This window comes from Ranitomeya variabilis, chromosome 2 (genome assembly GCF_051348905.1).
Source record: "Ranitomeya variabilis isolate aRanVar5 chromosome 2, aRanVar5.hap1, whole genome shotgun sequence".
NCBI classification, from domain to species: domain Eukaryota; kingdom Metazoa; phylum Chordata; class Amphibia; order Anura; family Dendrobatidae; genus Ranitomeya; species Ranitomeya variabilis.
In genome coordinates, this window is record NC_135233.1 from 459,952,679 (window position 1) to 459,977,685 (window position 25,007).

A 25,007-nucleotide genomic window follows, 5' to 3' on the forward strand; every position below is an offset into this window, starting at 1 on the left:
CATGCATCAGGAAACCCTTCAGGTTTTGTGACAAATCTGTGCAGAAAAAAAATGCAGAAAAAATGAAAAAAACGTACTTAAGTCTATGGGTGTACAAAAAAAGATCGGATCCCATATGGGTCATTCGTATTGCATCTAGTTTTTCCTGACCGATTGCCATAATTAAAGAGGTTGTCCACTACTTTTACATTGATGCCCTATTCTTAGGATAGCTTATCAACGTCTCATCGGCCAGGGTCCAGCACTCGGCACCCCCCCCGGTCAGCTGTTATTGGTAATGTCTGCCATAAATACTTGCGGAGGTTGACCTACGGTGAAAAACTTAGAAAATATCGGCCTTTGTTGCCCTCTGCAACAAGGTTTGACTCTGTTGTTGCCGACCGAAACAAAAATCGGCCATCTTGTTTCCGACCGGCAACTGTTGAGCTGAACTGCGGAGACTTTTCTCAAGGTGCTAAGGTCACCACAGTTCAGCTCGGCTGGGAAAGCAGCCTCAGTGACCAGCGGCAACAATGACAATGTCACCGCTGGCCACTGATACTGCACTCACAGCAGCTCATTCTCTACTGGTTCTCAGCCTTGGCACCGTCCAGATTGAAAAGTATTTATCCCCAGACATGGATTATGGCGTGGTACATAACGACGGACAGGTGAGGGATATGGTTGTTTTCTATTTTTATTACAGGAGACGAGGGCTTCAATGGAATGGGCGTTAGGTGAGTATAACCATCTTTGTTATTTTTAAATAAAAATGGAAATGTGTATTTTGCTTTTATTTCAAATAAAGGACTTTATTCTGACTGTGTGTTTATTTATAATACAACTATTGGATTAGTAATTGATCCATTACTAAAATGTGTGTTTGATTTCACCAGACCATACAACGTTGACTTCAACCTCACAAATATGAACCCCACTTGCCACCGCCAAAGGGCAAGTGGGAAGAGCTGATATAGCACCAGAATTTGTGCATCTAACAGATCCATGGCCCCTTACCAGCCTGAGAATACCATCACCCAGCTGTCTGATTTAGCTTGGCTGGTTATCAAAAATGGGGGAACCCCATGCTGTTTTTTCTTAATTATTTATTTAAATAATTTTAAAAAACAGCGTGGTTACCCCTCTATTCTTGATAACCAGCCTTGCTAAAGCTGACGGCTGAGGGTTTAAGCCTGCAGCTGTCAGCTTTGCCTGTCTGGTTATCAAAAATACAGGGGAACCCAAGACATTTTTTTTATTTATTTACTGGGCAGGAGGCGGCTGATGAATACTCCCATCAACCACTGCCTGCTCTCACTGTTATCAGCTGAATACAACTCTCAATATTGTCCCCTGCTAGCGCTGATCACAGCATGAGCAGGGGAGAATGATGAGAGCTGTCTTCAGCACTGGAGAACTAAGTGAACTGTACCATTGCTTCCCAGGTGCTGGTACGTGTCATACTGATGCGGCACACGGGCAGCACATGTATGCCACAAGTATTACACACACGGACACTTATATCTCCGGTACTATCTTTTCCAGTACCAGAATTATCAGGACGTGTTAAAGAGCCCTGTTCATTTTTTTAAGTCCCTACATAATCACAGGCTATTATAAATTACCTTAACTGCAGCTGTCTTCAGTTGCTGTTTGTGGATCTTTCCATTTTGTGTAAACATGCTCAATCAGGTCAAAATCAAGTGTATTTGCAAAATATTTCATTCTTTTACTATAGGGAAACTACGCTCTAGCATGATCTAGGATAAGCAATAGGTAAAGCGGCTACTTCGTTCCTCAGGCTGCAGGAATAACAGTCAATCTCCATTTGTTTGATCATGCAATACCCAAACAGTCTAGAATACCATTTAGGCCGGCGTCACACTATACGTATGGAAAATCAGTCCGAGTCTACCTGCCTGGAGTCACACAAGTGTTCTCTGCATGGTGATTCGTGTAATGTGTTTGCAATGCGATGATGTAATTTTCTCACACCTATGTATCCGTATGGCATCTGTATGGCATGCGTATGGCTTTACATTTCTCACTTCTTTTCCCCAATGAATTTAATGGCTCAATGGGCTGAAATGAGGAAAAGGTGTGCGTATTTCTCGCAAGTCACGCGGATGGTCCGTGTGGTGTCTGAGTTTTTCTCGCACCCATAGGCTTGCATTGGCGAGGAAAAATGTGATGTGAGTTGCTCCATAGATTAACACTGGTCCAAGTGCTATGTGATGTTTTCTCGCAATTCACTCGTCCATATTCTACGGTAGTGTGTCCCCGGCCTTAGTGAACCAATAAAAGGCGGACACAACACAAAAAGTTTCAAACAGTCACAAGTCCTGTCCTGTAACAGCATTAGTAATATGATGCCAGTTTCGCCTCTGATGGCATCACCAGTGTTCTAGGGCAGGAAAAGGGGTTAATGGACACATTCCTGGTTTTATTTATGAGCAGAGCCAGTATTACACATGGCTGTATGGTGATCAAAGCTGTGCACATAATTAAGTAATATGCTCACACTCTTCTTCATTGAATATTAGGAAATTGTTTGTATAGTCAATCTCTCCCTTTGTAAGTGGAAGTCATCCGAACAATAGGGGAGAACAACTACTGAGCAATCAAATTCCTTACACTTGTGCACCTTGGCACCAGTCAGCACAAAACACCAGACTTAGGCCTCTTTCACACTAGCGTCGTGCACTGCACGTCGCTATGCGTCGTTTTGCAGAAAAAACACATCCTGCAAAATTGCTTGCAGGATGCGTTTTTTCTCCATAGACTTTTATTAGCGACGCAGTGCGACGCATTGCCACACTTTGCAACCGTCGTGCGATGGTTGCGTCGGACTGTCGCCACCAAAAAACGTTGCATGTAACATTTTTTGGTGCGTCGTCTGCAGCATTTCCGACCGCGCATGCGCGGCCGGAACTCCGCCCCCCCGCACATCACAATGGGGCATCCGCTGCCCCCGTTGTGCGGCGCTTCCACATTATGCGTCGGTGCGCCGCATTGCGACGTGCAGTGCACGACGCTAATGTGAAAGTAGCCTTACTAAACCCAGTAAATCCAGTGATCGTGGCTTATTCATCCGCCACTGAATTGACAAAACAGCTGCCTGTATATGAAGGGGAGATACATATTTATCATTTCTTATGGTGTAAATCTACTATATAATTGTCTAAGGGTACTTCCGTCTGTCCTTCTGTCTGTCACCGTTATTCGTTCGCTGATTGGTCTCGGCAGCTGCCTGTCATGGCTGCCGCGACCAATCAGCGATGCGCACAGTCCAGAAAAAAATGGCCGCTTACTCCCCGCACTCACTGCCGGCGCCCGCATACACCGCTCACACAGGGGTAATGCCGGCGGTAACGGACCGCGTTATGCCGCGGGTAACGCACTCCGTTACCGCTGCTATTAACCCTGTGTGTCCCCAACTTTGTACTATTGACGCTGCCTATGCGGCATCAATAGTACAATATGTAATGTTAAAAATAATAAATAAAAAAAAAAAAACCTGCTATACTCACCCTCCGCCGCCTTTCTCGCTGCTCGCCACGCTCCCCGGACCGCTCCATTACAAGCGTCAGCTTGCGGTGCGGTCCCGTCCCAGGGCTGGTGTGCGGCAAGGACCTGCCGTGACGTCACGGTCATGTGACCGCGACGTCTTCATAGGTCCTGCTCCCACCAGCCCTGGCACTTGCAATGGAACTCGGCTTCAGGAAAATGGCCGCCGCGATCTCGATCTGCGCACGCGCAGCATCCAGCGGCCATTTTCCTGAAGCCGACCACTACCATCTGCACAGGATCCCAGGAAGAGAAGAGGCAGGACGCAGAGGAGCAGCGACAAGAATGGTGAGTATGATACACTACAAGGGGCCCTCGGATCGTTAGGTGAGTATGTTTATTTTTAATTTTTTGGCCCTATACGTGCCTCGGTAATATACTACGTCACTGGGCAATATCCTACGTGGCTCTGCTGTATACTACAAGGCTGGGCAATATACTACGTGGCTGGGCAATATAATACGTGGCTGGGCAATATACTACAAAGCTGTGCAATATACTATGTGGCTCTGTGCAATATACTACGTAGCTGCGCAATATCCTACGTCGCTGTGCTGTATACTATGTAGCTGGGCAATATACTACGTCGCTGGGCAATATACTACGTGACTGGGCAATATACTACGTAAATGGGCAATATACTACGTGGACATGCATACTCTAGAATACCCGATGCGTTAGAATCGGGCCACCATCTAGTGGTGTAATAATCAGTCTGTGAGGTTACAACGTCAGAATCATTGTCCATCATCCCTGGATCATGTTTTCACCTAGTCTAAATGCAGAATTTTTTCCGCTGCTTTTTTTTGTGCAGAAAATCTGCTGCGTTTATCTGTCCAATCAAAGTGGATGTGATTTCAAGAAATCTCATGCCCACTGTGCATCTATAAGAGCTTGAAAGAAAAAAAATATAGTTCTTACCGATAACGGTATTTCTCTAAGCCCATGACGGCACCACGGAGAGAGGGGATCCGCCCACCAAGGACAGGAAACCTACAGATAAAAAGGCGGTACCACTCTCCCGCATCAGTTGTTTACTAGAGAACGATGGGAGACTATGGAACAGCTTATTAGTTTCAACATTACTTTAGATTAACTTTAATTGAGATACCGCGTGACCTATCATAAAATAAACTATGGCACTATATTAACGTGCACACCCATAAGTGAAGGGAGGGAATGTACGGGTGCCGTCATGGGCTCAGAGAAATACCGTTATCGGTAAAAACTATATTTTTCTCTGTCGCCCATGACGGCACCACGGAGAGATTTCATAGATTGTACATTTAGGGAGGGACCACCGCTTCCAGAACCCTTTTACCGAAGGTAAGGTCCGAAGAGGAGATAAGGTCCAATCTATAGTGCCTATAGAATGTGGAAGGTGATGACCAAGTAGGGGCTCTACATATCTGATCGATAGAAGCTCTGGCCTTCTCCGTCCAAGAAGCCGCCACTGCCCTTGTTGAGTGAGCCTTGACTTCCCCTGGAACGGACATTCCACTTGACGAATATGACAAGCTGATAGTGTCCGTGATCCATCTCGCCAGAGTGGCTTTGGAAGCTTTTTTCCCCTTCCGGGGACCCTGAAAGCACACAAAAAGAGAGGCATCCTCCCTACTCTCTCTAGTGGCTTCTAGGTATTGCATGAGACATCTCATTACGTCTAGCGTATGTAAAGCTTCCTCCTCCTTATTTTTAGGGTTAGGACAGAAGGAGGGAAGAGAGATCTCTTGAGTTCTATGGAACCGGGAAGCCACTTTCGGAAGGTATGCAGGGTCTATCTTGAGAATAACTCTATCTTCTAAAACCTGAGTGTATGGAGGGTTAGCAGATAACGCCTGTATGTCGCTAATTCTACGAGCGGATGTGAGGGCAACCAGCAGGGATGTTTTGAGGGATAGGAGTTTTAACGGGACACTCTCCAAGGGTTCGAAGGGAGGCCTGGTCAGGGCTTTAAGGACCAAATTTAAATCCCATTGAGGGGTGGTTTTAATTGGAATTGGCCTCGATCTACTTGCTGCCCTGATGAACCTTGAAACTCACCGATTCCCTGCCAAATCGTAATTAAACAGAGCTCCCAATGCTGCCACATGGACTTTCAGGGTACTCGTGGCTAAACCGATTTCCAACCCATTTTGTAAAAATTCTAATATAGTTTTAAGGGGAACCTTTTCCCCTATTTTGGAGCCCGATGATGATAGGAATTTCTTCCATATATTCCCGTATTGTTTTGTTGTAACCGGTTTCCTACTTTGTAAAAGAGTGGATACTAACCCTGGTGAAAATCCTCTATCCTCTAGTAGCTTCCTCTCAAATGCCAGGCTGTCAAGTGTAAGTTCGTAACTTGTGGATGGTTGACCGGGCCTTGGGAGAGTAAGCCTGGGAGGTCCGGGAGTACCCACGGGTCGGATATCGACATTCTCCTCATCCAAGAGAACCAAGGTCTCTTCGGCCAGAACGGGGCTATTAAGATTACATGAGCCCCGTCCTCCCGAATCTTCCTCAGCACTGCCGGAATCAGGGCAAAAGGGGGAAATGCGTAGGCCAGATGATGCCGCCATGGAATCAGAAATGCATCGAGAGCCACTGGGTTCCCCCGAGGAGTTATGGAGCAAAAGGAGGTTACTTTTTTGTTTGTGTTGTTGGCAAAGAGATCTATGTTGGGAACCCCCCATTTTTCTGTAATCTGGGTAAATACCGTCTGATTTAGTTCCCACTCCCCTTGCTTTAAACTGGAGCGGCTTAGAAAGTCCGCTTTGTAGTTGTCCACCCCCCTTATGTGCAGACTTGTCAGGGATAAAAGATTGTTCTCGGCTATCTGAAAGATTTCTTTGGTTACTTCCATCAGATTTTTGGAACGAGTCCCCCCCTGGTGATTCAGGTATGCTACTACCACCCTGTTGTCTGACATGACTCTGACGTGGTGGGAGCGAAGGGCCCCCAAGAATTCCTGGAGGGAGAACTTGACCGCTAGGAGCTCTTTCATATTGGAGGATTCCTCCCGCAGGGATGTTGGCCAGGTACCTTGAGCCACTAGGTCACCCAAATGAGCCCCCCAGCCCCTCGGGCTTGCATCTGTTGTCAGTATCTTTGAGATTGGGATTACCCACGGGACTCCCTGGGAAAGATTCCTTTGCGATGCCCACCAGGTTAGTGACTGAGTTGTGTTCAGAGATAATCTCAACCGACTTTCTAAACGCCCTCCCAGAGAGATCTCTTCTGATAAAATCTGCCATTGAAGGTGTCTCGAATGGAGCTGCACCCATTGGACCGCCGGTATGCAAGAAGTCATGGACCCCAAGAGGGACATAGCCTGACGTAGGGTTATAGAAGGCAGAGCTTGTATTTTGGCCACTAGTCCTATCATCCTTTGTATTTTTTCCCCTGGAAGACGGCATTCTTCCTTTATAGAGTCCAGTGTGAGACCCAGGTATTCCTGGACCTGGGAAGGTACCAATCTGGACTTTTTTAAGTTTATCAGCCAGCCCAGATCCTCTAGAGACCTTGTCACTGATTCCAGCTGATTGCTGCAGTGTTGGGGGGAGGAGCCTATCACAAAAAAATCGTCCAGGTATGGTACAATCAAGGTGTCTTGCTCTCTGAGATGAGCCATTACCTCCGAAATTAGTTTTGTGAATATTCTCGGGGCTATTGTCAGTCCGAAAGGTAGGGCTGAAAATTGAAAATGGCGTAATGTCCCTTTGATGTGAACCGCTATCCTGAGGAACCTCTGGTGATCTATGTGGATAGGGACGTGATAGTAGGCATCCTTCAGGTCCAGGACTACCATAAAACACCGAGGAAATAGCATTTTTATAGAGGACTTTATCGTCTCCATTTTGAATGGTTGAATCTCTAGGTATTTGTTTAGGCTCTTTAGGTTTATGATAGTCCTGTAAGACCCATCTGTTTTTTTTCTCAGGATTAGAGGGGAATAATAACCTTGCCCTCTTTCTTGCGGGGGGACTTCTAGAAGAACTCCCTTGTCCACTAGTCCTATGACCTCGTTTTCTAATGCCCATTGTTCTTCCACTGAAGACCTTGGAGAGGTTATTGAAAAGAAGGGACGAGGAGTTCTCAGAAATGTTAGTTTCAGACCTGATTTTATTATGCCCAGGATCCATTGGCTGCAAGTAATCTTTTCCCAGGCCGGGAGAAAGAGTGACAATCTCCCCCCCACCTGGGGCCAACCTTCATTGAGAGGGTTTCTTGTTGTCGCTGGGGTTTTTATTAAACAGGTATCCTTTATTTCTGTTTTTCTAATCCTCCCATTTTCCCTGGTTTCTCCCTTGCTTTTTACGGAAAAACCTCTTGCTCCGAAAGGGCCGTTTATAAGCGGGAAAGCCCAGGGAAGGAAAAGACTTCTTTTTATCTCCTGCCTTCTCCAGGATGTCATCCAGGGTGGGGCCAAACAGAAACTCCCCTTCACAAAGAATGGTACATAATTTAGACTTTGTCTGTAAGTCCCCTGGCCAGCACTTAAGCCAGAGGGCGTGCCTTGCCGCGTTAGAGAAGACCGCTGACCTGGCGGCCAATCTAATAGAATCAGCAGAAGCATCTGCTAAAAACGCGGCCGCCCCTCTTAGTACCGGCAAGGTGCTGAGTATGGAGTCACGGGATGCTTTCCCCTTTAGCTGGCCCTCCAGTTGGTCTAACCAAATCATTAATGAACGGGACGTGCATGCGGCGGCGACTGCCGGCTTTAGACCTCCTCCAGATGCTTCCCAGGCGCGTTTGAGAAAGGCATCTACTTTTTTGTCCATAGGGTCTTTCAAGACCCCCATGTCCTCAAAAGGGAGGGCGAATTTTTTAGATGCCTTAGCAATGGCTACATCTAGTTTGGGGGCTTTTTCCCAGAAGGAGCATGATTCGTCTTCAAAGGGGTACTTCCTCTTTGGCGTCAATAACGCCTTTCTTAGGGGTTTCTTCCACTCCTTTTTGATTAGCGCGGAAATAGTCTCATTGAGTGGAAAAGCCCTCTTTTTCTTTTGCTCCAGAACCCCGAACATGATGTCCTGAACCGACCTTTTGGGGTGTGAGTCTACTAACCTCATAGTACTCCTCACTGCTTTAATGAGGCCATCGGTGTCTTCTAAGGGGAAACAGCTGTGACCCCCAGAGGAAGAAGACGATGATGAAGAAGAGGAGGAGGAATCAGATGAATCTGAGTCCGCATCGTCATTGTCTGTATTAGACACTGGACACGGGGACCTGTGTCTAGTCTTCCTCTGTTTTTTCCCTCTTAAGAGACTTAAAGGTGTCTGATTCTTAATCAGGGTTTTGAGGTCGGCTGCAAACGCGGGAAGCCCCTCGGATACTGTTTGCTGTATACATATACTACAGAGTCTCTTCTCCCAGGTAATTGGAAGATCTTCTCTACACAGGGCACAAATCCTATGCTTGGTTTTCCCTAAGCTCTTCTTCCCCGGTTGAGGATGCTCTACGTCAGTCTTTTTCCCCGACGCCGTACTATGCTGGGACCTTTGGCGTTCTTTACCGGTGGTATCCTGGTGTCCTTTTTGCTGTCGCCGTTTTTGCTGCTGCTGCGGCGATGCCAATGGTGGTGACTCAGGTAAGGGTGATGCCATGTCACTCATTCTGATTGTAGCTATGGCTACACGTATGCCGCCGTCAATTGGCTGATGCTGCGGCTGCCGATGCGCTCTGCGCTGCTGCTGCGCTCTGGTGTTGAGGCTTGTGCCGCTGCTTATGCTGCGGTCTTACGCCTCCTGGTAACTGGGGTTACCTCTTTTTATGCGGCCGAGATTCCCGCCGTCTGATTTAAAAAGCGCGCTTGCGCAATAGATGCGGCTCCTGTAGAGCGCCTCTCCTGTTTCTGGCGCCTGCGCAGAAGCGCCCACCTGGCGCCTGCGCAGAAGTGTCTCCTGCCGGCGCCTGCGCAGAAGCGTCTCCTGCCGGCGCCTGCCCAGAAGCGTCTCCTGCCGGCGCCTGCACAGAAGCATCCATCCGGCTTCCCTTCACACGCAGGAGCGCCTCCCTCTCGCGCACGCGCGGGTGGCCCAAGATGGCGCCGCACATGGCGCACATGAGATGCTGCTTCACCGGAGCTCCCGGTTTGCCTGAAGCCTTAATGCGCGGCCCCTGGCAATGCAGTGTGCAGACTGACGCTTGAAGGGGAGAGCCGCGCTGCTTTCTCCCACAACCACAGAGGGACCCCCCTGGATGTTGCCGCTGCTGCATCTTACCTAGGGAGGTGACCGCGAATTCCATGTCACCTCCCCCGCACACCCTAGAGGCCCACTAGCCCCAGCGGTGGCGCCTCGGGTCACCACACCAGCCGAGGCAGAGGGACCCCAGCTGCCTGAGTCGGACTGATTGGCCCCGGAATCCCACGATGATCTTCTTCTGGTAAGTCTGTAGGTCTCCCATCAAGGACAGGAAACCAACTGATGCGGGAGAGTGGTACCGCCTTTTTATCTGTAGGTTTCCTGTCCTTGGTGGGCGGATCCCCTCTCTCCGTGGTGCCGTCATGGGCGACAGAGAAAACACACTTACAAAACGCAAGTAAAAAATGTTAAGCACAGAATCAAATCTTTTCGTTACTAAAAGGACATAGTAAAAACACATAGTATAAAAAAACTCCTTCAAATCTGTTCCGAAAACAAATCAAATAGAGAACAGAGAAAAATGCAATAAAAAAATTCAGCATTTGAACATGGCCCTAACTGACCAGGGGAGAAGTTCAATATAAATTGTTGCTATTGAGACTTCCCTAGTGATATCTTCATCACTGGACAAACACAGGTTTGATGAGGAACGCCTTGCAAAAGTAGGGTATCACTGCCAAGAGCCAGGCCTGCACAAGGCCTAAAGAAAAAAATAAAATAAAAACACACTTACTGATGATGCCCGCCACTGCGCCATACTGCTGCCCAGTTTCCCTGCCTGTCTTCTTGTTTCCTCTACTGGGGGCCTTATGAAGGCATGATGGGGGATTGGTAGATAAGTACCATATACGGTATATGTTTTTTAAAACTATTTGTGCTTCCGCAGCTCTTCTGTGCGTAGTTTTGAATGGTACCAATGTATTGAAAAACTGGCAAAAAATTATGACTGTTTTGTTTCTATTGCTTTCACGATGTTCATTTTGGGATAGAAAAAAAATGACACATTCACTTTCTTCTACGGGTCTGTACAAACATGGTAATACCAAATGAGTATATGTATTTATATATTTTTTCACTACTTAAAAAAAATATATATTTTTTCAGGACGAACAGTATGGTAATTTTTATTGGTACCATTTAGGTGTACATATGACCTCATGATTGACAGCTCCATCTAAGGAGTGATGGATGTATAAGGCTATGTGCACACGATGTGGAATGGGGTGCAGAATTTTCTGCACAAAATCCGCATATCCTGGCAGAAACCGCAGGTGCAGATTTGCCGCAAATTTTATGCGTTTTTTACGTGGAATTGATGCGGTTTTTACCACTGCGGATTTCTATAATGGAAGTGTGCAGAAACGCTGCAGATCTGCACAAAAGAAGTGACATGCACTTCTTTGAAATTCGCAGCGTTTCCACATGGATTTTTCCGCACCATCTGCACAGCTTTTTTTTTTCACATTGATTTACATTGTACTGTAAATCACAGTGCGGATCTGCAGCGTTTCTGCATGGAAAAATCCGCTGAGGATCCGCAATAAACCCGCATCATGTGCACACAGCCTAAGGGTATGTGCACACGTTGCGAATTTTGCTGTGGATCCGCAGCGGTTTTGACGCTGTACATGGTTTACAGTACCATATAAACCTATGGAAAACAAAATCCGCAGTGCACATGCTGCGGAAAAAAACGCGCGGAAACACTGCGTTGTTTATTCCGCAGCATGTTCATTCCTTGTGCAGATTCCGCAGCGGTTTACACCTGCTCCATTATAGGAATCCACAGGTGTAAAACCGCAAGTGGAATCCGCACAAAAACCGCATAAAATCCGCAGGTAAAACGCAGTGCTTTTTACCTGCGGATTTCTCAAAAAAAGTGTGGAAAAATCCGCAGAGGTTCCATCTACGTGTGCACATACCCTGACACAGTCGACATTCGCAATGTACGGAACGAGCTCAGCTCCTCAGCGCACTCTGGGATGTAGAGGGGGATAAAAGCAAATCCTATGAATAAGGGTTCTTGCACGCGGCTGTATTTTTGGTCCATGTTTGATTCGTCAAAATATCGGATTACGATCTGACCAATGTTAGTCTATGGGCCAGCGCACATGTCAGATTCTTTCCATAGACCGATCGGAGGAAAAAAATGCAGCATGCCCCAGTTGAATCCGATATTCTTGCATCTTAGTATGTAGAAATCATCGGACTGCACTCGGATGACATCTGAGTGCAGTCTAGTTTCCATGGACTGACAGAACTTTTTTTTCTCCATCTTCTCCTGTACAACAACAGCGGCATTTAAAGGGGTTATTCGGAACATTTTTTTTTTCTATAGGGCCGAGTACTTTTTTCGGCAGGTGTCCTGCAGCCATCCATCCCGTCAGCGATTCTCCTGCTTCTGGTGACTTCATGTTTGCCGTCAGTCGACTCTCCGCTGTGTCAGGGTCTGTGCACACGTTGCGACTTTGGCTGCGGATCTGCAGCTGTTCTCCATGCATTTTACAGTAGCATGTAAAGCTACGGAAAACCAAATCCGCTGTGCACATGCTGCGGAAAATTCTACGCAGAATTGCTGTGGTTTATTTTCTGCAGCATGTCAAATCTTTGTGCGGATTCCGCAGCGTTTTACACCTGTTCCTTAATAGGAATCCGCAGGTGTAAAAATGCAGGTGAAATCCGCACAAAAACCACGGTAAATAGCCCTGCGTTTTACCTGTGGATTTTTCTGATTCTGAGTGGAAAAATCATTTTACAGCCAGGAGCTCTGCTAAAGCAGTGCTCGTGGCTGTAAAACCCCCAGGAATGAATGGATTGCAGGGGAATGACCTGTAGTTACCTTGAGTTGCGGTGAGGCGCCCTCTGCTGGATGTCCTCATGAACTGGAGCCTTGGAAAAGTTCCCACGCTCGAGTTCATATGAGGACATCCAGCAGAGGGCGCATCACCGCAACTCAAGGTAACTACAGATCACCCAGCTTTCCATTCATTCCTGGGGGTTTTACAGCCACGAGCACTGCTTTAGCAGAGCTCCTGGCTGTAAAATGATTTAACCCCTTCAGATGGATTTACTTCGTGGGACTTGACCTGAGCGACGGAAGGTATGAGATATTGTTGTTTTTTTATTTTTCCTTTGTTACAGAACGAGGGTCTTCAGGTGGATTACCAGTATAATAAAATATTACAACAACCTGTGTCTTTATTTCATTAAAATACTTTTAAATAATGTGTTTTATTAACCATTTCGTACTATTGGATTAATAATGGATAGGTGTCATAATTGACGCCTCTCCATTATTAATCTGGCTTAATGTCACCTTACAATAGCAAGGTGACATTAACCCTTCATTACCCCATATCCCACTGCTACACGGGAGTGGGAAGAGAGTGGCCAAGTGCCAGAATAGGCGCATCTTCCAGATGTGCCTTTTCTGGGGTGGCTGGGGGCAGATGTTTTTAGCCACGGGGGGCCAATAACCATGGACCCTCTCTAAGCTATTAATATCTGCCCTCAGTCACTGGCTTTACCACTCTGGCGGAGAAGATTGAGCGGGAGCCCACGCCAATTTTTTCCGCCATGTAACCCTTTATTTTACAAGCTACAGCGCCCAAATTTTGCACATACACACTACTAACATTAGTAGTGTGGAATATGCAAAAAAAAAAAAGGGATATGAGATGGTTTACTGTATGTAAACCATGTCTCATATCATGTCGGGTTTGGGAAGGAGAAATGAAAAGCCGGCAATTGAATTACCGGCTTTTCTGCAATTAAATATAAATATAGTATATATATACACTCACCGGCCACTTTATTAGGTACACCATGCTAGTAACGGGTTGGACCCCCTTTTGCCTTCAGAACTGCCTCAATTCTTCGTGGCATAGATTCAACAAGGTGCTGGAAGCATTCCTCAGAGATTTTGGTCCATATTGACATGATGGCATCACACAGTTGCCGCAGATTTGTCGGCTGCACATCCCAAAGATGCTCCATACAAGGCAGGATGGATCCATGCTTTCATGTTGTTTACGCCAAATTCTGACCCTACCATCCGAATGTCGCAGCAGAAATCGAGACTCATCAGACCAAGCAACGTTTTTCCAATCTTCTACTGTCCAATTTCGATGAGCTTGTACAAATTGTAGCCTCAGTTTCCTGTTCTTAGCTGAAAGGAGTGGTACCCGGTGTGGTCTTCTGCTGCTGTAGCCCATCTGCCTCAAAGTTCGACGCACTGTGCGTTCAGAGATGCTCTTAGGCCTACCTTGGTTGTAACGGGTGGCGATTTGAGTCACTGTTGCCTTTCTATCAGCTCGAACCAGTCTGCCCATTCTCCTCTGACCTCTGGCATCAACAAGGCATTTCCGCCCACAGAACTGCCGCTCACTGGATTTTTTTTCTTTTTCGGACCATTCTCTGTAAACCCTAGAGATGGTTGTGCGTGAAAATCCCAGTAGATCAGCAGTTTCTGAAATACTCAGACCAGCCCTTCTGGCACCAACAACCATGCCACGTTCAAAGGCACTCAAATCACCTTTCTTCCCCATACTGATGCTCGGTTTGAACTGCAGGAGATTGTCTTGACCATGTCTACATGCCTAAATGCACTGAGTTGCCGCCATGTGATTGGCTGATTAGAAATTAAGTGTTAACAAGAAGTTGGACAGGTGTACCTAATAAAGTGGCCGGTGAGTGTATATATATATGTGTGTGTGTCTCAATGACATATATATATATATATATATATATATATACATACTGTATATATGTTTTAACGAACATTTGAGCCCATAAATCCATTAGATGTCAGTTTTGCAAGCCTGCGAGAAAATATCGCAGTACGGATGCCATACGGACTATATACGGAGGATGCCATGCGCAAAATACGCTGACACACCCTGCCTACGGATGACATACGGATCACTATTTTTGGAACATTTCTGCGTATTACGGCCGTAAACTACGGACCGTATTTTCATACGCTGAGTGTGACGCCGGCCTAACACACTAAACAATGATCCAAAAAGGGGTTTATTTCACCGTTTTACCTCACTCGGAATTTTTTCCCCATTTTTTTAGAACATCGTACAGTATAATGAAAGGCGTAATTCGTAACTGCAGCTAGAAAAAACCACCAATATACACACGATATCGACAGAAAAACAACAAAAAAAGGCCTTAAAAGAGGAAAAGATAAAAGAGCAAAACCTAGAAGAAAAAAAAACCCACCTGCTCAGGTAGAAGTAACTAAAAATAAAATTAATGGGGAAAACCCCTCCGTGGCCACTCTTCTCCACAGATGTGCTCTCAGCTGCTGTGACCCGCCTGTAGCTCACGCTATCGCGCGGGAATAATTTATCGCGCCCTTTTAAAAAAAACATTTTTCCCGCAAATTTGTTTTGTCCCCGAGAACAAGAAGAGACGTCGCGGACTCCGCACCTCCTGTGTCCTCTCCGGTCACCTCTGAGGTAATAATGGAAGTGTATACGCCGGCGGCCGCTGCCATTGCTGTCAGCGGAGACTGCTGCGGGCTCAGGTTACGACGATTCTCCATGGTGACTGCTGACTGCACTGTCACGTATGGACGGGGAGGGAGGATGACTGTGTGTGTGGGAAGAGGCGCTGCAGAAGCACATGGTGCTGAGAGGAGCGTGTGAGCAGGTGGCAGGTCAGTGCTGGGGCCGGGAGCAGGGGGCCGGTCATTGCGGGCTGTCACCGATAATCCTCCATGGTCACCGGTACAGGACCATGCGCCATCCACTATGGAAGTGTGAGAATAGGGCTGGGGGGCTGGGGCCCTGCCTCTTTTTTTCATTCTCTTGTTTTCTCTTTCTTTTTCTCCCTCTCTCTCTGGTTTTCTCTTTCGTTTCTCTCTTTTTTTCATTCTCTCTATCTCGTTCTCTCCTTTTCTCTCTCTGGTTTTCTTTCTTTCATTCTCTCTATCTCGTTCTCTTTCTCTCTCTCTCTCTGGTTTTCTCTTTTCCCTTTTTTCATTCTTTCTATCTCATTCTCTCTTTTTTTTCTCTCTCTGGTTTTCTTTCTTTTCCCTCTTTTTTTCATTCTCTCTATCTCTTGTTCTCTCTTTCTTTTTCTCCCTCTCTTTCTCTGGTTTTCTCTTTCTTTTCCCTCTTTTTTAATTATCTATCTTGTTCTCTCTTTTTCTGTCTGTTTTTCTCTTTTCCCTCTTTTTTTCATTCTCTCTTTCTATCTCTTGTACTCTCTCTCTCTGTTTTTTTCTTTCTCTCTATTTCCCTCTTTTTTTTCCTCTGTCTCAATGTTTTATCCTATATTAATCATAACCCCAGGGGTCCGCCTGTGTCTCTATGGGACACCGATCAGTCACTTCGGCCGGTTTCACACGTCAGTGGCTCCGGTACGTGAGGTGACAGTTTCCTCACGTACCGGAGCCACTGACACACGTAGACCCATAAAAATCAATGCATCTGTGCAGATGTCATTGATTTTTTGCGGACCGTGTCTCCGTGTGCCAAACACGGAGACATGTCAGTGTTCGTGGGAGCGCACGTATTACACGGACCCATTAAAGTCAATGGGTCCGTGTAAAACACGGACCACACACGGACGGTCTCCGTGTGCAGTCCCTGTGGCGTGCAGGAGACAGCGCTACAGTAAGCGCTGTCCCCCCCACATGGTGCTGAAGCCGCCATTCATATCTTCCCTGCAGCAGCGTTTGCTGCATAGAAGATATGAATAATAGTGTTTAAATGAAAGATCTATCTGTCCGTCGCCCCCCCACCCCCTGTGCGCCCCCCCGCTGTTCAGAAAATACTCACCCGCTCCCACGTTGGCTGTCGCTGCTTCCTGGTCTGGCCGCGGCTTCTACTCATTTACAATCATGAATAGTCGGCTCCGCCCCTATGGGAGGTGGAGCCGCCTATTCATGACTGTAAATGAGCGGCCCCATGTGACCGCATACAGTGGAAGCCGCGGCCAGACCAGGAAGGAGCAACAGCCAACGAGGGATGCGGGTGAGTATTTTCTGAACAGCGGGGGGGGCGCACAGGGGGTGGGGGGGCGGCGGACACATAGATCTTTCATTTAAACACTATTATTCATATCTTCTATGCAGCAAACGCTGCTGCACAGAAGATATGAATCGCGGCTTCAGCACGATGCAGGGGACAGCGCTAAACTTTAGCGCTGTCTCCTGCACGCTCCGTGTGGTACCCACTCGCCACACGGACGGCATACGTGTGCCGCACGTATGGCCTACGTGAGCTCACGGGCACACGGACACGGATAACTCCTGTACCGATTTTTTCCGGTACCGGAATTATCTGGATGTGTGGGACAGCCCTTCCCTAGAGGGGATGGAGGGTCTCAGTTCCCGCAGCGAGGACGGCTGACCTATGAGGATACAGGATGATTGGGGACGTATATAAAATCGTCCTAAACTCTACATATATTTCATCTTTATTGACCACCTGTAAAGCACAGGGAATATAATATACACCTGTTTATATGGGATATGTGTTCATTCCTCTATTATCTACATATAGTCCATGTTTATTCTATATCCAAGATGCATAAAAATCTATAATCCCTCACAATATTTTTGGACCTATAAGTTATTATGGTCATTCTTTTTATTTGTTCCTTTTCTTCATTCTTTTTAGTACATCCCGTTTTGTCATTTATAGCTCAGTAATTAAAGGAATTGTTCGTCCTTCTGATAAAAGTCTGCATTCAGTTTATGCAAAAAGGTAATAAGGGTGCTCACTGTCCTTAGTAAGGGTGCTCAGGAGAAAATAAAATCCAATCTACTATAGATCACTCCGGCACACCAAAAATGCTTCCAACAATTGTTATGTTTTTATTATTTATATTTTACTTCAAAAATGGTGGGATACCATACAAAAATAAATGGTCACAATCGTAGACATATAGGAAGTGTCCCCTTCCTATAGGGGACACTTCCTATATGTCTACGATTGTGACCATTTCTCCCTGCATTCAGTTTATGACAGACTGCTGATTCCAGAATCCTTTGAGCATGTGGTGTTCGTGCTTTTGCCGGCAATACCGGAGACTCCTGACAGCATGTGGTGGGCTCGCTGTCGGGATCCAGAAGTCTGTAGTCACCATAGAGTGCGGTTATATCAGAAGGACGGACGCCCACTTAAAAAAATTTGATATGAACCTATGTTAAAGAAGATTTTTCATTCTCGGAAGAAAAGTTTGCACTTGTCTGAAAAATGGTGTCACTATTTGCTCACTGGGATTTCCCCGGTATTTCCCATGCAGGGGGCGGTCACCAGACCACATGTATGTCATTTGCACACCTACAGTCATGAGCTGACGAGACTCCTGCAGTTCTCCCTATTCTTCTCTATTAAGAGAAGCCGGGTGGGACTAGTTGGCGAGGGTGCAAGTCGTGCACATGCAATTATTTGACCGCATGATTTGCACGGGAAAAAATACAGAAGTGGTAACGTGTTTCTCTTAGGCCGGCTTCACACTCAGCGTATGTAAATACGGTCCGTTTTTTAAGGCCGTAATATGCAGAAATGTTCCCAAAATAGTGATCCGTATGTCATCCGTAGGCAGGGTGTGTCAGCGTATTTTGCGCATGGCATCCTCCGTATGGCATCCGTATGGCATCCGTACTGCGATATTTTCTCGCAGGCTTGCAAAACCGACATCTAATGGATTTATGTGCTCAAATGTTCGTTAAAACATATATACAGTATATATATATATATATATATATATATATATATATATATATATATATATATATATATATATATATATATATATATAAAAATTGGAAACAGCACAATGCTCACCAATGGGTGCCAGGCCTCCTGGGCAAGACGGTCCACTCATCCACCCAAATAATATGCCAGATAAAAAATGAAGGCAGCACTCCAATTCTTTTAAAAGTGAAGAAAACTTGTGAAGTTTATTTCAGCCCCACATCTCTATACGACGTTTCGGCTCACACTGAGCCTTTCTCACAACTTCACAAGTTTTCTTCACTTTTAAAAGAATTGGAGTGCTGCCTTCATTTTTTTATCTGGTATATACACTCACCGGCCACTTTATTAGGTACACCTGTCCAACTTCTTGTTAACACTTAATTTCTAATCAGCCAATCACATGGCGGCAACTCAGTGCATTTAGGCATGTAGACATGGTCAAGACAATCTCCTGCAGTTCAAACCGAGCATCAGTATGGGGAAGAAAGGTGATTTGAGTGCCTTTGAACGTGGCATGGTTGTTGGTGCCAGAAGGGCTGGTCTGAGTATTTCAGAAACTGCTGATCTACTGGGATTTTCACGCACAACCATCTCTAGGGTTTACAGAGAATGGTCCGAAAAAGAAAAAAAATCCAGTGAGCGGCAGTTCTGTGGGCGGAAATGCCTTGTTGATGCCAGAGGTCAGAGGAGAATGGGCAGACTGGTTCGAGCTGATAGAAAGGCAACAGTGACTCAAATCGCCACCCGTTACAACCAAGGTAGGCCTAAGAGCATCTCTGAACGCACAGTGCGTCGAACTTTGAGGCAGATGGGCTACAGCAGCAGAAGACCACACCGGGTACCACTCCTTTCAGCTAAGAACAGGAAACTGAGGCTACAATTTGTACAAGCTCATCGAAATTGGACAGTAGAAGATTGGAAAAACGTTGCTTGGTCTGATGAGTCTCGATTTCTGCTGCGACATTCGGATGGTAGGGTCAGAATTTGGCGTAAACAACATGAAAGCATGGATCCATCCTGCCTTGTATGGAGCATCTTTGGGATGTGCAGCCGACAAATCTGCGGCAACTGTGTGATGCCATCATGTCAATATGGACCAAAATCTCTGAGGAATGCTTCCAGCACCTTGTTGAATCTATGCCACGAAGAATTGAGGCAGTTCTGAAGGCAAAAGGGGGTCCAACCCGTTACTAGCATGGTGTACCTAATAAAGTGGCCGGTGAGTGTATATATATATGTCATTGAGACACATATATATATATATATATTCTGTATTTATATTTAATTCAGCGCGATATATGTGAAAAGCCGGTAATTCAATTGCCGGCTTTTCATTTCTCCTTCACAAACCCGACATGATATGAGACATGGTTTACATACAGTAAACCATCTCATATCCCTTTTTTTTTTGCATATTCCACACTACTAATGTTAGTAGTTGTGGCTTAACCCCATTTTGGTGTCAGAGTTTCCTTTCGGCGCTCCTTTGACCGAGTTTCACCCCTTTTCCTTTTTAAACAAATTAGTCCAGGATGATAGAACTTTTTTTTTACCATTTCTCTTGTTCCATTGACTAAAGTCGCTGGTTATAATATTTCGCGGAAAAAGGTATCGCTGCTGATGACTAGAGTTGAGCGAATTTGTTCAGGTCCCCTCATATTTGGCAAGCTATAGTGCTTACTGAATAAGCTGCAGAGGGAACCTGAATACATGGAGTGCGCCGGCTGATCGGCGCCGCAACAGCATGTGTCGCGGCTGTGTCACAGTCACAGCACATGCATGGAGAGCCAAATACACAGGCCCAACACACAGACTCTCCATGCATGTACTGCGACACAGGCCGCTGCGATCAGCTGATCGGCCGGCGCGCTCCATGTATCCAGGTTCCCCCTGCAGCTTATTCAGTAAGCGCTGTAGCTTTCCGAATAAGAGGGAACCTGAACAAATTCGCTCCACTCTACTGACCAACATAAACATGACAATACCATGTCATGATGAATTTTCTGGTATATGTCACTATATTGCTTAGATAATGTTATTGCTTTTCTTTGGTGCTTCCCCTACCGGACAGATAACATATGGTCATTCTGTGATCCAATTATCATGAGGTTTGTGTAACAAGAGGTTGCCCAAAAAAGACCACCCCTTTAAGATGGCTATATACTAACTTTGCCTTTGGATTTCTCAAGAGTGCTCTGTTCTACATTACAAGGCGTTAATTACTATGTACAAATACTCCTATTTCACGCTTTTCTTTTTAATGGATGCACAGTATGACGGATTCGCTCCGGCTGGATCCGCCACTTTCCGCATCAGCGAAATTATCAGGATATAACGATTACTGAGTAACGTATCAGATTTCTTTATTCTGGTTGCTGCAAACCAAAAATAGATCATGGCCGACTTGTTGAAGGAGCAAATTCTTCTTTCCCTATATTTTCTCTTCACATTGGGATGTGGCAGTCTTTTTCCCTCCTCTATTTATAGATCCTGCTGCAATTTCTTTCTCCATTCACCAGAGCCATAAATTGTTCGCTTTCCTCCCCGTGCACATCATCTATATTCCTCCTGCGTTCTCAGCTCTATTTACTGCATCCTCTCGGTTTCAGCTTCTTTTTTTATGTTCCTTTGCATGTAGCAATTTTTCTGATACTTTTGTGGTGTTTAAAGCTGATTTCCCTCCAGATACATTTATCAGTAACGCTCAGGATAGGTAGGTGACAAATGTATGATTTCTGGGTCCCCTACTTATCACCTGTGTGTGAATGGAACACACTGGATGCACATGGTGGATGAACAATTGGGGGCCCAGCGGTCCGATTTACCCCTCCACCTCCTATGATGGAGTGAGAAAATACCGTAAGAAGGATGTGGTATGATCGTCTTCTGATATAAAAAAAGATAATTTTTCCTTAGAGATCTGATGTTCCAGTCATGATAAATCTAGTTCAGAAGCCATATGCAAATCAGGTTGGAAGTGCACTAGGGGCGTGTCAAAGAACTTGGAAAAAGCTGCCCAAGTGCACTTACACCCCCCCCCCCCCACAACATTTCCAGCCTGATGTTCGTAAAGCTACTGTACTAGATTTATTATTGCTGGTACAAACAGTGCATGGAAATTTTTATTTTAGACTAGCTGCAAATTTCTGAGCACATTGGCCACCTAGATCGTGATATTTGCCCTGCCCTGCCTCAGATGATAGTAACAATAGGGCAAGTGTCACACCGACATATTTTTTTGTTATCTGAGAGAATCTATCTGATTATGCTGATCATACTCTTACAAGAGTGTAATCTGAATTTTTCAGATATGGAAAAAAAAATGTCTCCATCTTTTCCATTCTGTCAGTTCATGAAAATCAGACTGCACACAGATGTCAACCGAGTGCAATCCAATGTTTTCTACAGACTCATTGACTTGCATGGTCGAGTGTCATCCAATAATCGGATCCAACTTGGCATGCTGCAATTTTTTTTTCCTTGGACCAAGTCAATCCGATGAAACTATCAGACGTGCACAACTGCTTAGAATAACATTGGTCCTAGTGTGCGATGTTTTGTCGGATCGCACTCTAATCGAAAATACGGCCATGTGCACAAGCCCTAATAAAGATTCAGAGTATTCCCCGACAGAAATCTCCAATGAAATCTACGACATGTACCACGGGCAAACGGTGACCTAGGTTATACATTTACTCCATTGTAAGGAAAAGCGCAGAGACTGTCGTTTCTTTTGTAAGAAACGACAGTTAAAAAAAAAAAAAAAAAATCTGACCTGATTTTATTGGCATATTCTGTGTGCATGATGCCCTGAAGAAACAAAAATGTAAAAAAAATTGAACTATGAGTCTTGGATGTCTACAAGGGACATTTCTGGGATCGTTCTGTATAAATGAGGCTCTGTATGCTTGGGCTTTTTTATGAATGCAGTATTGTACAGAGAGGCAGTTTTCTGAGGGTGAGACACTTCACGTCACCTTATGGGTGAGAACGATGGTAGCTGAGCAGCTGACCTTTTTTTTTCTTTGATACACGTGGAAGTTTTCTGACTTTTTTTATTATACTAATATTACATAGAAACGAATGGAGATTTCCACAGAAGGAATAGTCATACTTGCTGTTTACTTGCTGTGCTTAAGTAATATCATCCTGTGTGTACACAGCCACTAGTCTGAGATTATGATTCACTTACTGATATTACTGCTCTTTTAAAAAAATAAATAAAATAAATTACTATTTAAATGGAAACTGTAAGTTTATTTTTGTGCAAATCAATCCAGCTCTCTGTAAACTTCATCCTTCTTCAGGCTTAAAGGTGTATATGCCAGATTTTGGAGGGGCTTGAGATGAATTACATTGTCCTCAGGGACATCTTGGGTGGGTTTTGGGCATGGCTATCTTTGACTCTACTCCTGAATGGCTTGACACATTGCTCATGCAGGGACCTGTGACCCGATAGGTAACGTAGACGTGACATTATCTCTCGATGCGCTCGGAAGTGAGCAGAGTAGTAATACCCCTCTAAAATTAAAGCTATTCTTGAAATAGTTTATGTAAGAAAGCTGCAACATAGCCATGGCAAGAATCATATGTATTTGCAATTATGGTAGCACGCTTATAAAAACACTCCCAAATGATATCACATTTGTTGGTTGATCCTTAATTAATTTTTCCCTTCTCTCATGACAGCACCACCTGAGAGAGGTTATATCCGCCCACAAGGACAGGAACTCCCTGTCCTCGTGGGAACCTACAGATGAAGTGATACACTTACCCGAGAACGTAGGATGCCATCCGCTGGTGAGGTGATGCCGACCAGATTAGTGCAGCACTGTACAGTCTGAGACCTTTTTGGCAAATGTCTCAGAGCCGACACAGGTCCTGGGGCTGCGTGTGCTGGGGTTTGCAGGAGCGCCCCAGCGATGTTCGCTGGGATGTGCTTCCGGGTCTGCGCACGGCCGGGAATGCTGGGGGAAGCCAACGTGGCCTGGAGCCAAGTGCGTCGGAAAGGGAGGCCCTCCGGGTCTGTGCACGCGCAGGAGGAGATCCAGCGCGTCCCGGTGACGTAGCGCGTCGGGGACTTCAACGGCCTCCGGGTCTGCGCATGCCCAGGGCTAAAGGAATCCCTGCACTCAGAGCACGGGGCCATCCGATATTTAAAGGGAAGTGCCCATGAAGATGGTGGCATTTCCTGCTGCATCCGAGTCATGTATGAGCTACAGCAGCAGTGTCGCCCGACGCCACCACCACTACCACCATCTTCTTCGCTGCAGTCGACACAGGAGCCTTTTCAGCGCTGCCAGGAGCATTGGCAAGGGCGCAATGGCAGTTGTACAAGTAGCAGGACCAGCCTGAAGAGCAAGGCAGGTCACGAGTCCACCGCCAGGGGGAGACGTTCTTCGGAACAAGCTCAGCCTCCGTCTCCAGTACCGTAGATTGATCTGCTGATGGTGAGTGATCTATGTGAAAGTGCACTGTATTAAAGCAGCCCCCCCCCCCTTTTCTCTGTATATTCAATTACTAGGGAAGGCCCCTGAAACGCAGTTCCAAGCATAACAATAGGGAGTGCACCCTGTGCAAAGAGGATCTACCCAGTGCTTATAATAAGAGACTCTGCCCTTGGTGTATACTGCAGACGGTCTCAGAAGAAACCCTCGGATTTGCTATGGACCTAAAAGCCATAAGTAGATCAGAGGTCCAGGAGTACTTATAACACCTGATGGGCAAAGAGAAGAGGAGAAGCCAGAACTACTATCGTCAGAGTCTGTAGGATCAGTAGAGTTCAGGGGGTAGAGTTCGGACCCGACGGAGTCATTCTCCGATGAGGACACGGGGGTGTAGGCCCTGCTTCTCAGCTGAAGATACTGATAGGGCAATAAGGTTCACCATGGGCATATCTGATCCCAAGCCAACCAAGACAGTTCAGGACATTATGTTTGGGGGCTTGGATCAAAGAAAGAGGCGTTAATGAGAACATCAAGATGCTCATTAATAAGGAATGGAAAAGGCCAGAAAGGAAAGGGCCACTACCATCATCTTCAAAACTGAGCTACCCGTTTGATGAGGAAGATGCTTGCATATGGGAAAAGACCCCAAAAATTGACGTCGCGGTTGCTAAGTCAGTTAAAAAATCTACATTGCCCTTTGAAGACCTAGGCACTCTACGGATCCCTTGGACAAGAAGGCAGAGGTCTTCCTAAAACAAGCCTGGGAGTCATCGGCAGGCTGGTTAAAGCCGGTGATAGCAGCAACCTGCATGGCAAGATCAATGATGGTGTGGCTACAGCAGCTTGGTGACTGTCTTAGAGGCAACACCCCAAGAGAGAAGATCCTTGCAGATCTTCCGCTGTTACAGGGAGCAGCTTCCTTTTTGGCTGATGCCTCAGCCGACTGTTAGGTTAGCGGCAAGATCAGCATACCTTTCTAATACTGCCATTGAGATGCTCAGTCCAAAACTAGGCTATGCTCTATCCCGTGTGAAGGGAAATGTCTTTTTGGTCAAGCTCTGGACGATATTCTCTAGAAAGGATTCCCTAGTGTGTCCTGTCCTCAGTTTAAAAGTTCCTTTCGTAGGAGACGGTATAGCAGGAATAGACCCTCCAGGGAACAG

The 25,007-nt window shown here is 45.9% G+C and overlaps 1 protein-coding gene across 3 annotated transcripts in view; it reads left to right on the forward strand.

The window, feature by feature from the left end:
- Positions 1 to 25,007, forward strand: part of SLC29A2 (solute carrier family 29 member 2) — a 309,542-nt gene that overhangs the window by 231,346 nt on the left and 53,189 nt on the right. The window contains exon 1 of one of the 3 annotated variants that reach the window (XM_077287443.1): positions 14,991 to 15,142. The exons of 1 other annotated variant lie outside the window; for it this stretch is intronic. The gene's annotated coding sequence lies outside the window, so the exon portion shown is untranslated. Of the gene's footprint in view, positions 1 to 14,990; positions 15,143 to 15,214; positions 15,343 to 25,007 lie in introns of those variants that run through there. One more of the 3 variants, XM_077287444.1, reaches the window with a different exon arrangement.